The sequence below is a fragment of the Lepus europaeus genome, chromosome 12, assembly GCF_033115175.1.
Source record: "Lepus europaeus isolate LE1 chromosome 12, mLepTim1.pri, whole genome shotgun sequence".
NCBI lineage: Eukaryota > Metazoa > Chordata > Mammalia > Lagomorpha > Leporidae > Lepus > Lepus europaeus.
In genome coordinates, this window is record NC_084838.1 from 62,928,013 (window position 1) to 62,942,378 (window position 14,366).

Sequence of the window (14,366 nt, forward strand, 5' to 3'; positions counted from 1 at the left end):
TTGGCATTTAATATCAAATAGGGTGAAATACTACAGTTTCCCTCATTTATTTTTTACTATCTTAGTGGTTTGAGTCACTTTTGTAAGGGAGTGTTGTTTTATTACTTGGTCTCTGGGATAAGCTAATCAGTTAGAAAACTTGTAGGATTCAAATGAAGTCCTTATAAAGTTAATTATTTTCTTCTAAAGCACTGCTGAATTACAACTTTCTATTTAAATAGATTACCTGACTTGAAACATAATAATTGTGAAAATTTCTTTATTTTCTGTTACTGAATTTTTGTGATTCTCAATTATTGTACAGTAATCAGAATTTCTAATGACTGTACATATTATCTGTGTCTCTTTAAGTGATGACAAATACAGCATATATTATCTATAATTGACAAAGTTTTCCCATTACTTATTTCTGATCCGCTTAATAACACTGTAAGGAAAGGCTTGCTATTATTGCCCCACGTTAAAGGAGGAAATGACATTTGGGGAGATTCTATTACTTTTCTAAAATAAGGAACTTAAGTGTCAGACGCATTATGTACATACATACATACCTATGATGGGAGCATTGATCCATTCTTACTTCTGGAACTTGCTCACATTCTACTGTTTCTTGCCTAGAACTGAGAACTCTAAAGCTCTGTTCTCATCAGCAGTAAAACATTATTAAATAAATCATTAAAATACTCCCACAATCCTTGATCTGAAAATACATACTCTCTATATAAGAAAAATATATTATGAGAGATCATCTTCGGACACAGTTAAATGTATACATTTATTTACATCTTATATATGTGTTACTTGAGTTTCATATCCACAAGTGCTGGATGTTGAAAACAACCCTTTTCAAGATCTCTACTTTTGAATATAGATATTTTTAAGGAAGAATCTTCACAAAGAATAACACAAATGTACACAACACAAAAAAGATATCCTGATCTCAAAAAATAATTTGCAATACTAGTCATGCTTTTTCTCAAATATATAAATTAGCTAAAGAAAACTGTGAATCTGGCTAATATTATATTTTTCATAAAAAGTATTATCTGAACCCTCATCTGTCAGGTTCTCTGTTTTTCAAAATTGTCTTGTATATCTCTTTAGTCCACATAATACACTGAAACTAGCTTACTTGATGTGACAGGCAGAATATGCTTGAATGTAGAGAAGTATCCTCCACTGGAAAAATTTAGAGTTAAATTATATAATGATGCATACTTTTTTGTTGTATGGATGTATGTGCCTTTTTCTTGCAATTTATTTGTATGAGTAAAATTGTGTATCATTTGAGAAATTACTTTTTTAAAATTTTTATTTATTTATTTATTTATTTTATTTTTTGACAGGCAGAGTGGACAGTGAGAGAGAGAGACAGAGAGAAAGGTCTTCCTTTGCCGTTGGTTCACCCTCCAATGGCCGCCGCGGCCGGCGCGCTGCGGCCGGCTCACCGCGCTGATCCAAAGCCAGGAGCCAGGTGCTTCTCCTGGTCTCCCAGGGGTGCAGGTCCCAAGGACTTGGGCCATCCTCCACTGCACTCCCGGGCCACAGCAGAGAGCTGGCCTGGAAGAGGGGCAACCGGGACAGGATCAGTGCCCCGACCGGGACTAGAACCCGGTGTGCCAGCGCCGCTAGGCGGAGGATTAGCCTATTGAGCCGCGGCACTGGCAGAAATTACTTTTGAGACATACACACATATATGTTCCCTATTAGTAACTATTCTAGACTGAGGAATTTTGTTTAAAGAATTATGCTCTTACTCAAAGTGATATGAGAAATCAGGGCAGAGTTTGGAGTAAGGAAAATATCCAATCTACATTCTAATGAAATAATTTTGACTGCAGTGTTAAGAATAAGTCACATGGGGCAACAACAAGATAAAGCCAGGTAAGAGATAATGGTAATTTGGACAAAGATGGCAGCAGTGACACGGATGAGAAATGATGAGATTACAGATATGTTTAGAAGGTAGACTAGTGAGGTTCCTGATAAAAACAAAATGGTTGTAGGAGAGAGGAGGAGCCTAGGACTATTTCCTCACTTACCAGAACACTGAAAATGCCTGTCAGACAGGCAGCACACATGAGACACTGAAATATTTGCAGGGATGTCTCCTGGTATAGTTGAGCAAGCTGAGTTACAGAACTGTTAAATCATTCATCTCATATGACCTTGATAATAATTTTATGTTACTACTTAAATGCAACTCTGATTGTGAATACACTTTCATATAGGTCAGAGATTCTTGTTATTTTTTCCTGATTCTACAGTGTTCTTTTGATTTGAATAACAATAAAACACAATGGAAAAGTCAGGAGAACCAGAAACAAATTTTTCTTAACATTTAAGTAATTTTCAACAGCCAAGTGTATTTCTGCATTAACTGCAGGACACCAAATAATCAGCTTTCTTAAATAGCATTTTTATTTGATTAACTCTTTTAAATAGATATTTTCCTATTAAATGTTGCACATAATTGAAATTCTCAGCTGCACTTAAAGTCACAATAATAGAGAACAAATAATAGAACCCTTAGAAATTTGTTTTGCACTCTTAAGGAGCTGCTTAAGAAACCTGTGCTCTTTAGAAATGGTTGGAGAGTCCTTCAGGATTCATCTGATCACTTAAAATACTCATGGAGATTAGGAGGAGAGGAGAAGAAATTCAAAAAGTAAAAGCAAAATATCCCCTTAATACACACTTGAATTATTCATCTTAAATATAATTTTCTCTGCTTTCTTTGATCACTAAACATTAATTTGTTCTTTGCTCAGATAAAACAAGATTCAAATCCATAGTAGTGCCATGGCAATGACTGACAGAGTATTCATTCTCTCTTTGTCTACCTTCTCCAGAGAAGGAAACTATTGGAAAAATAATAGCATGCCTTAGTATTGTCTTGAGAATTTGTAATATTTTACTTGTGTATTCCTCTGCTAGTCTCATTTTAAATTAATTTTAAAATTTCATGTTTCTATGCACTAATCCAATATATTGCATAATCCTTAGCATAATCCACACTTCCTTTTAAAATTCCATCATATATACGATCCACATTGCATTTAGGTAGAATTTGTTAAAAAATAGTTTCCTGTATGAAAACTGATCTAGATACAGAATCAGATATTTATAATTTTTTTCATAATATGTATTTTCATTGACTTTTAGAAGAGCATTTTTTGCACCAAAATATATTTATCTTTTTATTCCATTTTCCATTGACTTTTAGAAATATCCTCATATGCACAAACCCAACACACACAATCATAAGATGCATAAAGACAGGCATATATTCTGGTAATTGCAGCACTAGAAGATTTCACTGTCATAGAAACATGATCGCATGTACTTATGAAAATCTATATTTTCTATGTCAGTTTTGAACATAACCTTTTGATGCAATCAAGAGACATAGTTAACACAAAATTATGAAACTGCCTCTGATAGAATCAGTATACAGTGTGTTTTTTGATTATAATTAGGAGTACATTATAAAATAATAATAAAATGTAGTAAGTATAAACACTGGTAGCATAGCCATTTACTATCATTATCAAGTATTGAACACTGTACCTACTTTTATGTGCTATATTTTATCTCACTGGCAGAGCAATAGGTTTGTTTACACAAGCATCACTACAAGCATATGAGTAATGTATTGCACTATGACATTATGATTGCGACAGTGTCACTGGGTGATAGAAATTTTCAGCTCCGTTATATCTGATGGGGTCACCATCATTTATGCAGTCCATCCCTGACTGAAATATCATTATGTTTTGCACGACATTTATATTATTTTAATGTAGCCTTTCTAATTTCTATGTACTGGTATTAATGGCTAAAGATGTTGAACACGTTTGTTTGAGCAATAATGCAATCTATGTGATTTTGTATCCCATTCTGTAAAGATGGAAATTGGAGCATTTGTGTGTAAAAGTTTATGTGGAAATTAAATTGATTCATAAACAAATGATCACAAACAAATAAAAAAAGTAGGAAATACTTTAGCTGTTATTTCCAATGAATATGTATATAGGATTGATAATTTGAGTTACTTTTGCTGACAAAAGCTTAAGAGAATAATGTATTTTAGGCAAAATGATTAATTGTAATTTGAAAATATTTATTTTTTACAAATGATATTAGCTATAGCATTATCTTCTATAACCTGTGAAGCAATTGTGTGTGTGTATGTGTGTGTGTGTTTTAAAGATTTATTTATTTATTTGAATAGCAGAGCTACAGAGAGGCAGATGCTGAGAGAGAGAGAGAGAGAGATGTGTCTTCCATCTGCTGGTTCACTCTGCAAATGGTTACAATGGCTGGAACTGGGCTGATCTGAAGCCAGGAGGCAGAACTTCCTCTGGTTCTCCCATGTGGGTGCAGGGGCCCAAGCACTTGGGCCATCTTCTACTGCTTTCCCAGACACATGAGCAGTGAGCTGGATGGGAAGTAAATCAGCTGGGACTTGAACCGCCGCCTATATGGTATGCTTGCACTATAGTCAGTGGCTTTAACCGCTATGCCACAGCGCCAGCCCCTGTGAAGCAATTCTTGATGGATCAGAAGTGCACATATTAACTTTGCTAATGAACAATAAAGATGCAATAGGAGTAAGGAAGAACATATATGTATTTCAACTCTAGGATCTAATTGGAAATGAATTTTACAGTACATATGCAAAGCAACTGGGAATAATTTAAAGACACATGAAATAGAGTGGGCTGTATTATAATGTTCACAGTTTCATGAATAAATTATTTTCCTTTGCCGTCATAAGATAAATCATTCAATGTATTTATTTTTAGCTTTTCATATAATAAAAATAATTTCAAATCACTCAGTTTAGAACCTTTTACTTTTGTTTTGCATTGACTAAAGAATACTTGTTTACCTGGAATCCATAGTTACTATTTCATGAACTTGAAGCTATAGACAAAATATCAGGCATTGACAATAATTACTAATACAATACAGTTGAATTTCCAGGTTCCCTGTTATGAATTATGTACTATCCATTCTACAGAAAAGGAAAAAGTTGGTTTGGTAAAAATTTCACTCAACCCTACAAAGTTTTAAAGTATAATGTTATTGTTGGTAACAGAGCTTCATAAATACTTTTGGGTTGTCTGTTATTGAAAGAGATTGTAATCGATATTGGAATAGTACAAAAATACTAAAAGAAAACCTTGATAATAATTTACTTGCAACAAAAATTAATTAGTATAGTTTTTAAAAGCAAGCTATTTTTCCCTGATGGTTTAAATTTTTCTTTATTTGATACATTTATTTTATGGACTGGTAAATTTTTAGTGTGTTCTGAAATGCAGATAACACTTGAAAGTCTAATGTTTAACTTTACAACAGTTTTTACTCTGTCATGAGAAACATGAAGAGATTGTTATCTTGACAAGCAGTTTTACTTTATTATACCCTTACACTGCTGCATTAAACATCTATCTATAATTGTTTGGTACAATGTAGATCCATGAGTTTCTGAACCATAGCATAAGGAAAAGCTATTTGATAAAATTTGATATTGAATAACTTGACATCCTATATTTTATTTATGTGGAAAAGAGAATATTTCATTTTAGCTATCATAATAAAATGCATTTTAAAATAAATTTCAGTGTATTAAAAGAATTAAAGTCTTCAAGATGACAAATGATGTATACAATAAATTGTAAACAGTAGTTCTGTTGACTTTGATTTTCTTATATCATTCTGAAGTTCATGGATTATAACAATCTGATATACATCAAAGTATTTTCATCTTATTAATTGGAAATCATCATAACTACAAAGCTGTCATTATTTCATTTTGTTGACCTGCCTGTTTATGTACTATACTCATTGCGTACAAAATGGTATACAGTTCTGATCCTTGCAGTCATTAGTCAGATTTTCCCCTTTCTATCCTGGAAGAGTCCCACTGTTCCTTTTGAGCCTTAAGTTCGCTTATGTGTTGAATATGGGATATGACATGTGTGTGTGTGAGTGCATGCGTGTGTACATATGTGTGAGAATACCTCAGGTGGAATCTGAATGCAAGCTTATTCTGGCACAAAGAAAATTAGAAATTCATGCATACATGGGGTTCTTTAAAAAGTTCATGGTAAGTGTGCATGATGAAAACAATACTTAATCCATTCAGCCAGTCTGTGCCTTTTAACTGAAGAGTTGAGTCTATTAACATTCAATGTGACTATTGATAAGTAGTAACTTTGCCCTGCAGTTTTCCCAAAGATATTTTCTAGTATATGCTTTGAGCTTCTTATGATCTTTTACTGGTAGGTTTTCTCCCTTTACCTTCTTTCATATTGATCACCGTGTTTCTGTGTTTCTGTGTGTAGCATATCTTTAAGCATTTTTTGCAGGGCTGGATGAATGGTGACAAATTCTTTCAATTTCTGTTTGCTATGAAAGGTCTTTATTTCACCTTCATTCACAAATGAGAACTTTGCAGGATATAATATTTTGGGCTGGCAGTTTTTCGCTCTTAGTACCTGGGCTATATCTCGCCATTCCCTCCTAGCCAAAACCCATCTATTTGCTGCCTACAAGAAACACATTTTTCCAACAAAGATACATGCAGACTGAAAGTGAAAGGTTGGAAAAAGATATTCCATGACAACAGAAATGAAAAAAAGCAGGTGTAGCCATATTAATATCAGACAAAATAAACTTTAACACAAAAACTGTTGAGAGACAAAGAAGGGCACTATATAATGATTAAGGGATCCATTCAACAGGAAGATGTAACTATTTTAAATGTATATGCACCTAATTACAGGGCACCTGTTTATTTAAAAGATATGTTAAGGGACTTAAAGGGAGACTTAGATTCCAATAAAATAGTACTGGGGGACTTCAATACTCCACTCTCAGAAATAGACAGATCAACCGGACAGAAGATCAACAAGGAAACAGCAGATTTAATCGACACTATTGCCCAAATGGATCTAACAGATATTTACAGAACTTTCAATCCTACATTTAAAGAATTTACATTCTTCTCAGCAGTGCATGGAACCTTCTCTATGATTCACCACATACTAGGCCATAAAGCAAGTCTCAGCAAATTCAAAAGAATTTGAATCATACCATGCAGCTTGTCAGAGCACAGTGGAATGAAGGTGGACATTAGCAACTCAGGAATCCCTAGAGAGTATGCAAACACATGGAGACTGAACAACATGCTCCTGAATGAACACTGGGTCATGGAAGAAATTAAAAGAGAAATCAAAAACTTTCTGGAAGTAAATGAGGATAACAACACAACATATAGAAACTTATGGGATACAGCAAAAGCACTGTTGAGAGGAAAGTTTATAGCAATAGGTGCCTACATCAAGAAATTGGAAAGGCACCAAATAAATGAGCTTTCAACGCAACTCAAGGATCTAGAAAAACTGCAGCAAACCAGACCCAAATCTGGTAGGAAAAGAGAAATAATTAAAATCAGAGAAGAAATCAACAGGATTGAATCCAAAAAAACATTACAAAAAATCAGCCAAACAAAAAGCTGTTTTTTTGAAAAAAAAAAAAAATGAATAAAATAGACACAGCATTGGCTCAACTAACTAAAAAAAGACCCAAATTAATAAAATCAGAGATGAAAAAGGAAATGTTACAACAGACACCACAGAAATAAAAAGAATCATCAGCAATTACTATAAGGACTTGTATGCCAGCAAACAGGGAAATCTATCAGAAATGGATAGATTCCTGGACACATGCAATCTACCTAAATTGAACCAGGAAGACAGAAAACCTAAACAGACCCATAACTGAGACAGAAATTGAAACGGTAATAAAGGCCCTCCCAACAAAGAAAAGCCCAGGACCAAAAGATTAACGGCTGAATTCTACCAGACATTTAAAGAAGAAATAACTCCAATTCTTCTCAAACTATTCAGAACAGTTGAAAAAGAGGGAATCCTCCCAAATTCTTTCTATGAAGCCAGTATCACCTTAATTCCTAAGCAGGAAAAAGATGCAGCATTGAAAGAGAATTACAGACCAATATCCCTGATGAACATAGATGCAAAAATCCTCAATAAAATTCTGCCCATAGAATTCAACAATACATCAGAAAGATCATCCAACTAGACCAAGTGGGATTTATCCCTGGTATGCAGGGATGGTTCAATGTTCACAAGACAATCAATGTGATACACCACATTAATAGACTGCAGAAGAAAAACCATATGATTATCTCAATAGATGCAGAGAAAGCATTAGATAAAATTCAACACCCTTTCATGATGAAAACTCTAAGCAAATTGGGTATGGAAGGAACATTCCTCAATACAATCAGAACAATTTATGAAAAACCCACGCCAGCATCCTATTGAATGGGGAAAAGTTGGAAGCATTTCCACGGAGATCTGGTACCAGACAGGGATGCCCACTCTCACCACTGCTATTCAACATAGTTCTGGAAGTTTTATCCAGAGCCATCAGGCAAGAAAAAGAAATTAAAGGGATACAAATTGGGAAGGAAGAACTCAAACTATCCCTCTTTGCAGACGATATGATTCTTTATTTAGGAGACCCAAAGAACTCTACTAAGAGACTATTGGAACTCATAGAAGAGTTTGGCAAAGTAGCAGCATATAAAATCGATGCACAAAAATCAACAGCCTTTGTATACACAGGCATTGTCACAGCTGAGAAAGAACTGCTAAGATCAGTCCCATTCACAATAGCTACAAAAAAAAAATACTATGCATAGATTTCAAAAGTTTTGTGGCAAATAAAAATCACTTGATTTCGTTTTCTACAATTTTTTTTGATATACCCTCATACACATATGCACATACACATTTTTATTTATATATATATATATATATGTATATGTGACACACAGTTTACATTTTGCTGTTGAGTTTTGCAGTCCTCATTTAAAATATTTGTGTTGTCCTAAAATTAGATCCTCATCTATTAAAAGTTGCATCTCAATATTTTGATTCAGACAGGTAATGAAAACTCCTAAATAAGGTCAGGAAAGTGGCCTACACTGTTTTTCTACTGTCTATCTTTCTCTGCTCACCGGAATCAAATGTATTTAAAAAAAAAAGATTTATTTTTTCTTTGAAAGTCAGAATTACAGAGAAGGAGAAACAGAGGGAGGGAAAGAGAGAGAGGGAGAGAGAATATCTTCCATTTACTGGTTCACTTGCCAGAGGGCCACAATGATAAGGGCTGGGCCAGGCAGAAGCCAGGATTCAAGAGTTTCTTCCATTTCTCCTCTGTTGGCAGAGGGGTCCAAACACTCCATTTCTTATTTTTATAGTTTTAAGACTTATTTATTTATTTGAAAGCCAAGTTACAAAAGAAGAGAGAGAGAGAGAGAGAGAGAGAGAGAGAGAGAGAGAGAGATGCTGGTACTGCAGGCAGTAGCTTTGCCCTTTATGCCACAGTGCCAGCCCCCATGCATATTTTTAATATATACTTTTTACAAATGTTCTGCAGACTCCTTGCATGCATGGATTTCAAAGGTTTTTTTTTAACCAAAATACACTTAAAATTATTATATAGATTTATTTGTTTATTTGAAAGAGTTATACACAGAGAGGGAAAGATACAGAGAGTGAAAGAGATCTTCCATCCACTGGTTCACTCCCCAAATGCATATAACATCCAGGGCTGGGCCAGGCTGAAGGCATGAGCCTGGAACTCCACCAGAGTCTCCCACATGGGTACCAGGGGCCCAAGTACTAAGGTCATCTTCTGCTGCTTTCTCAGGTACATTAGAGGGAGCTGGATTAGAAGTGGAGCAACCAGGATTTGAACTGACACTCCTATTGGATGCCAGTGTTGTAGGCAATTGGCTTAATTTGCTGTGACATAATGGTGGCCCTGAAAATGTCATCTCATTTGGAGGAAAGAGAAAGAGAGCAAGAAAGAAAGGCACACACACACACACACACAGCTCCCATCTGCTTCCATCTGCAGCAGCAAACTGGGCCTGGACTGGAGCTGAGCAAGGAGCCAGGAACACAATCCGTGGGGGTGGCTAGGTGGCAGTGTACCTAACTGCTTGAGTTACTGGTGTCTCCCAAGGTCTGAGTTGGTAGGGAGCTGAAGTCAGAAGCTGGAGCTCAATCTCCAAAGTGGTGCTGGTGTCCTGAATTGTGCATGTCTACCCCCTCCACATATGTCCATAGTGTCCCTCTGACTTGTGTGGCGTTTTCTCTTTAATTTCTCCTGACTGTTACCTGAGATCGCACTCGCTCCACTTTTTTTTTTTTTTTAAACTATCTTCCCTTAGACAAGAGCAGTAAGCTCCCTCCCTATTCTGCCATCTTGGAATCCTCTCATCTTCCATTGCTTTTCCTAGGTCATTAGAGAGAGCTGGATCACCAGGACAAGAACCAGTGCCCATAGTGGATGCCTGCACTGTTGGCAGCAGCTTTACTCACTATGTCACAATGCCGGCCCCTCAAATGTAAATCTTAATGGCATGGTTTGAAGCAGACTGTTTTCACTTCTGTGGCCTGAGGAAATTTTGATGTGGAATAGGCACAAAGATTTTGGAGTTCCAGAGAACTAAATTCAGATTCCATTGGTGCCACTTCTTAGCTGTAATGTTACCAATTATTGTAAAATAATAAATAAAGTTCTTCATGAATTAAATGACAAGGTATAAGGTATAATTGGTGTGTAAAATTATGACAACTATAATTCTCCATGAAGTGTTTCATTGTTTAGTGACTATTTGGCCCAAAGTATCAATTGGTACATTAGATGGAAAATTCTTTTGGTCCATTAATCTTTATATTTATCTTGACATCCCAATGAATGTCACCCGTGAGAGAAAACAAAATGTTTTCTTTTCCTAGACAAAATCTACCCTCAACTTTCTTTTTTGGTCATCTAAAATGAAATATCTACTCATAAATATAAAAAAAAAGGATAGGAGTTGGCTTTGTGTCACAGTACATTAAGCTGCTGCTTGGATATTTGGCATCCCATATTGGATTGCTTTATTCTGTTCCAATCTCTGTTTCCAATCCAGTTCTTGCTAATGTACCTGGAGGAGCCAGGCAGCAAATGATGGCCCAAGTGCTTGAGTCCCTGCTACCCATGTGGAATATGGGGATGTAGCTCCTGGCTCTGGGCTTTGGCCTGGCCAAGATTTGTCTTTTGCAAGCATTTTTTGAGTGAATAACAGATATAAGGTCTCACTCTGTTTCTTTATGTTCCTCTTTCGCAGTCACTATATCTTGCAAACAAATGAATAAATCTTTAAAAAAGAAGCAGGCTACTTGATTTGGCAAATATCTTTATCCCACTAGGAAATTCGTGGTCCTTGGAAGCACAGCCATGTAATCCTTGCTTGTGTAGCTTGTAATCTTCATGTTACATTTCCAGGCAATGATTTCTATGTTCTGGTAATTCATCATTGCATTCTCTAAGCTATTATCAGCATCATAGCAATATTCATAATTTACTACCCATATTCAAGTCTTTTATCATTGAACAACCATGTCACATAGTCTGAATCCTTAATCGGCATGACATTCCCTGTGCTTCATGACTCTGTCCTATCGTTCTCTGTAGTATTTTATTCAAATATAACATTCTCAGTTCTCTTCTGACTCTGAAGTAAAAGTCACTATCCTCACCACATTGCCACTGTTTTACCCTAAGTGCCTACCATTATCAAACGTAGTATGTGCACACATGTGATGTTTCAAAGCTGGAACACCTAAGGTTCTATCTATTGGTGACGTCATATCTGTCTTTGTTTTTGTAAGTATCTTCCATAATGGTTATATAATGACAGTTACCCAAGACACATTTGTCAGAACATATCCCTATCATTGATGTGACTGTATTTAACTTATTGATTTTGTTCCTTATTGATAAGCTCACTGGCAGGCAGGTATCCCTACTCTCCCCCTCCCCGGGTCAGAAAGTAGCTCCTGGTTTGTTTACTGCAAAGACTTTAGGGTTTAGATTAGTTGCCGGCAATATTAATAGCTGAATGCCGTATATTGAACAAGCAAAGGGACAGCTTACATTTCCTGTCATTGTTTTCTCCAAGTGTAGAACATATTTTATTTTGTTTACTGTTGTATTTACTCTCTTTATTTCCTCAAAACTTCACTGACCCACAATGCTGCTTCCTAGTCCCCCCATCACCACCACAAAAAAAAAAAAAAAATGAAGTAAAAGAAGTCTACCAAATGAAAAGAAACCACAGAAAAAAATGGGGCTTCTCTTAGTAAACATGGCATGGTTTTCCCTGCAATCGGCTATCTTCTAGAGGTGAACCATTTCAATGGGTTTAGCTTGCACTATTATGCACTATTTTAAAGTGTAATTAATATTAACTATATGTAAAACATTTCAAGTATCAATTTTATTTACTTCTCACAATCAAAATAAAATGAGATAGTTGTATTTTTTTTTCTATTAATAAAAGGGTGGGGGAATGCAGCCTTGAGATCTAGTGTTCCCTAATAGCAAGTGGAGGGTGCCAAGGGGGAGGGGTGAAGAGGAAGGGGTTGGGACACTTTCCTGCAGATGCACCAGAGTGGGGACTTCGTGGAAAAAGTGAATAGCTGAAGTTTCTTTCTGCACCTGTTAGGTGAAAACAAAGAACAAGACTCAAAGTGAGGGAGCTGATGCTGTCAAGCCAGAGACTTGGTGCCCGAAAACCTTGGTCATGATGGTCTTCACTGTTTTGACATCGGCATAAGGCACTTCTTTTGGCTTTCAGGCAGGGTGATTTTCATTTGTTGGTGTTTGTGTTCAGAATTTTCTATTGTGAACTTAATTACCACCCCACCACTGTAATATTTCAAGGCTGTGTCATGATCTTGTTATAAACATGATTTGTTCTTATATTGTTATTTATTCCCTGCCTTGTGGAAAAGTGACATCAGTAGTTTTTGAATCATTATTATTCACACGCAAAGACAATATATCCTCCCAACACCAATGTTTTTGGTAATGTCTACTAGTAAAGGAAATAATGGACATACCAGAAAATGTGATGAATGGGGTTTTATTTTAAAATAAAACCAATACCGCCGTGGAGGGGCTGGAGTTGAGGGGTCAGACTTAAAGAGGCTAAATAACTTCCCTAAGGAAGTTAGTAAATAACAGTTAGTAAATAACAGGTCAAAAACGTGAACTCTTTGTAAATATAATACCTACTTTTAAGCATACTGTCCATCATTAAACTTGCTAATTTATATATATATATATATATATATATATATATATATATATATATATGAAATATCAGACCTGGAAATTATGTAAGAGATTGACTTACATCATCATAAATTAGATAATGAAATGAGACCCAGAGAGATTTGCTCAGTAAGGTGATGCTCTTTATTGGAGGAGAATGAGCAGGAAGAGCCTGGACATACATTTCTTGAAACACACTGTTTAAGTTTTCTATTATGTGCAAAAGAGAAATGGTGTAAAATCACCACATTAGCCTATACAGCAGAAAAGAGGGCTGCTTTCAATACAGAACTATAGTCCATCTAACTAACTGATTAGATATGTATGGACACATAGACACACACAAGTGTGCACATGCAATGTGGTCTGTGAAGAAACTGCTGTTGTGATCATGAAGACATGCATTGCATAATTCTAGGGGACTAAAATAGAGAGCATGGCCCCTGAAGTCTGGAAATAACATCAGCAAATGCTCATTTTAAATCGAATAATCAAATGCAAAATTTGAGATATTTCAGAACCATCTCCAAAAATTATCTAAAAGCCCCCTTTCATCCATACACATAAATATTTTAATGATGCACCATTTACATAAAAATGTTCTTATTCTGTAATATATTGATGTAATATATTCCCACGAATGCTCAGAATATATCTTTTTCATTACCTGAACCACTTGTTAATACATCACTGATTATTCAATATTTGATGCCTCAATACAGTTTTGCCCACTCTTAGGAGAAATGAAAGAGAATAAAAAGTGATGATCATATGGCTTTGACTTGGTTCTGTTTCTAAAAAGTGGAAATTGTGTCAATAAATGAAGCAGCTGTGAGTCATTGTCCCTAGCTACTCAGGTTTGTTGTCTCAGAATAATGAAGAATGAAGACCAAGGACACAGAGGAGTGAGTGAAGAGTGAAGCCGTTTTATTGAATTGAACAGAGACAGCTCTTAGAAAGACCATTGAAAAAATGTGGGTGGGACTTATATTTTTTGTGGTAAGAGAAAGTTTTACACAAGGTCTTTTTTGAGAAACTCAATGTCTGCCCTGTGTGAACTCATCCTGCCTTATTATCTTCCATTTTTCTCATCTGGTCAGTCACTGGTCCCAAGTGTGTTGTGTATACTTTTTTTTTTTTTTTTTTTTTTG